The 3,318-nt window shown below is 39.4% G+C and overlaps 1 pseudogene across 1 annotated transcript; it reads right to left on the bottom strand.

Annotated features, from left to right (window-relative positions):
* Positions 1–382: 382 nt before the first annotated feature.
* On the bottom strand, positions 383–3,318 carry LOC143558683 (uncharacterized; annotated as a pseudogene). Its single transcript, XR_013139783.1, has 5 exons — positions 3,086–3,318; positions 1,805–3,047; positions 1,533–1,738; positions 1,177–1,400; positions 383–1,096 (listed from the first exon to the last, which is right to left on the bottom strand). The product of XR_013139783.1 is annotated as an uncharacterized LOC143558683 (transcript).

Raw genomic sequence — 3,318 nt, 5'->3', positions numbered from 1 at the left:
GAGTCACAAGAGATCAAAACATGCACATAAGAAGCATGACATGTAACATAGTGTTGTTTCTTTTTCTGATGTATGTAATTTAACACAATTGAATGTCATTTCTAATAACAAAATGTAACATACTATCATATTACTGGTTTTAACCAAAACTAAAACAAAGACCCAACAATATTTAAAAAAATGGCCAAGTTGTCTGTACAAAATACCAATAGCTAACACCACCTACACATGTTGGATCAACTCTACAATATCATCACTAGTCTTAAAACCGATAGCCGAATTCACCGCTACCATCGGGCCAAAACCGTCTGATCAACTAGTAATACTCTTCCTACTAAATGTTACGACCGGCTTAATGAATTTCCTGACTTACCACTGGAAAATACACGCCATCGGGCACCAGAATCGACCCGATTAAACCAATCTTACCTGCTCATGAGCTTTTAAAGCATCACAAGTAAAACTCTCTAAAGCCTTAAAAATAGGAATTACATCACCTTGTAAACTACTTGAACCACCTTTCCCAACTAACTTCATAGTTTCTTTATAATCAAGACTCACCCGGTCTTCCGAAGGAACCATCGACCCGTTTGTTTTACCCGGCCCGTGAGTTTGTCTTCTTCTCGTGAAATCCTTTGCAATATACTCTTTTTTTAACATTAGTCTTTGCATATCATCTTGTCTCTCCAGCAGCTGTCTCAAATTCAAAACAAAATTAAACATTGCTCTCGAGACACGTTCTTGAGGCACGTCTTTAATCTCACGGTGCCAATCGTTGCATATTATGAAAATCGGTGGAGCTCCTAAACGACCCGGGGAATAAGGAATCTCACCATCAATGGTTACTTCTGGTTTGTGATCAATGCATTGTTTTAGCCACCCGTTTAAGGAATCAACATATGATTTCTGCGCATTAATCCAGTTATTAAAATGTTGGGCCCACGTTACAAGCCCCGCTTCAAGCTCGAGAGTGGTTCTCAGGTTCGAATCTCTTTCAAGACTCGTGCTTGCCCTTAAAGTCCGACTTCTGCTCTCCATGATCGCTTCAAATTGCTTTCGGTGACATTTTACAATCGCTTGCCACATTCTTATTAACCTGTAAAGAACACAAATAATAATTGTTATGTGATATTAATAGCATAAACTATTTGCATTAATACAAAAATAAATTCATACCCGTAAATCAACTCGCTGACTTGTGGCTGCAGTTCTTTGTCTCTCACTTTATGTATCTCACATTATATGGCATCAATTGCTTTGATAGATACATTAAGTTTAGTCTTTAATCTTCTTATGGAAGCCTGCAATGCATCAATCTTACTAGCTTCTGCGCCTTTTGCATCCAATTCATTCAGTCTTTTGCACGTTTTATCATAAATCACCCTTAGCCTCTCTTCACCCTAAAAACCAGACCAATCACCTGATGTATCAACTTCACATTACTAAAATCAAACCAAAACTAAACAGCTAAACACACAATCACAGTCATTATTAAGTACACATCATAAGTGTTTATGTAGAACTAGTATTACCTTTACTTCTTTATATAACTTCTTCTCCCATACATTCAGCTTCTCCAAAGTAGAAGAAAGATTAATAGGCCGAATATCCTCAACTGCATCCAGATTATAGGATCCTGCTAATTTTGTTACTCGAGAAGACAGTCTTACAGATTGCACTGGATGGTCTGAAGATGTCAATGAAGGTGCTATTGGATAGAGAATCTTGGATAAGATCACTGCAAAAAGCGACATATATAAGTAGTCTGTGATAAAAGATTACAACTTATATTAAATTTCTTTACCCTTAAGAAGTGCAAACTTTGATTGATAAGGCAACTTCCCTGCTTCAAGCATCAATGCCACTTCTTTACCATAGCTAAACGCAACTTCAAATTCGTCTTTAATCTCATTAACTACTTCATGCAGATCCCGTGAACCGTGAGGAGATAATGTTTTCAAACTACTAAAAATCGAGGATTCTAACTCTTGTGTAGACTCATCCAAATCCAAATGGGCCCCCTTTTTACCCTGATAACCTTCCTCCGTGCTTATTGAGACGATTGTCTCAGAGCTGTTTTTATCTACTTCCGTGTTGTGAACCGAATGTGCTCCTTTATAATCAGATGGTACTGAATTTGAAGTGGATTCGACATGTGCTGGCTTTGCAGTGCCTTCACTTTTTGGTGGTGGTTTTCGTCTAAAACTGTCTTCGGTACTACTAGAAGGTTCCGTCCAAGAACTGACATCAGATTCTTCTTTCCCTTCATCAAGATCTCTCTTTGTACTAAATTTCTTCGTCTTTACAACCTCTTCAACGTGAGACTCGGTTTCGGTTTCTTCTTCCAAATCAGGAATCCCCTCCCTCTCCCTCACTTCATTAGAATCCGGACTACTACCCATTGATTCATACCCGTATCCATATCCATATCAATACCCGCGGTATTCATCATCATAAGTATCAAAAAAGCTAAAGTAATCAGATGCCGTGGCTGCAGGAGGCGGAGGCGGACTTTTAGGCTTCTTTGGTTCCTGAAGAGGTGGTGTTGCACTCACACCACTGTAAGAAAACCCGTACCCGTATGGATCATAATGCGTCGGGTCAACCCATTCACTCGTTTCTTGAAAGGCCCTTGCTTCCTCTGGTTGAATCACGGTATGGCTAACCGGTGCAGACTTTTTCATATAATAAGCATACTGATTCGTATTTGAATACTCGTTCCCACCATAACCATTGTAAGAATTAAAACCCTCTTGATACATCCCCCAAGGAGGTTGAAACTTACGACATATGGGTCACCCTGATTCGATCCCCAAGGAGGCTGAAACTGGAATCCATATGGATTCACAACATAAGGCAATGGATCACCCCAATTAGTCTGGTTTACACCTTCAAAATCATGCAGTCCTCTAGGTTCATTCGAAAACGATTGCGGATTACCATTACCATAATTATTATTATTATCATTACCATCATCATGTACATGAATATGATGCAAAGATGAGGTTAAATCACCATCATCAATAGTATGAATATGCGAAACCGAACCGGAAAAACCGAGCCAATGTTCTTAGTTTTACCCTGATCTGAAGGCAAAGTGAGTACAGGGGAAGATGATGGAGGTGGTGAAGGGATAACAAACTGTTCATCAACAAATGTAGAGAGTGCATAACCTATATCCTTAAGAGAATGAAAGTAAGCCAAATGCGAAGCCGATAAGTCGTACCGGTAATCCGCAGCAGACCTGATCAACCTCTTTCGTTCTCTGCAACGAATGACTAATGGCAGATCATCAGCTTTTGAAGGTCTGCAGCCCAT

Source organism: Bidens hawaiensis, unplaced genomic scaffold (assembly GCF_021521415.1).
Source record: "Bidens hawaiensis isolate Kalapana, Puna unplaced genomic scaffold, B.hawaiensis_p1.1 tig00001087_1, whole genome shotgun sequence".
Taxonomy (NCBI): Eukaryota; Viridiplantae; Streptophyta; class Magnoliopsida; order Asterales; family Asteraceae; genus Bidens; species Bidens hawaiensis.
Note: the sequence above shows the minus strand (reverse complement) of the source record. Positions and strands in the feature narration are given on the sequence as shown.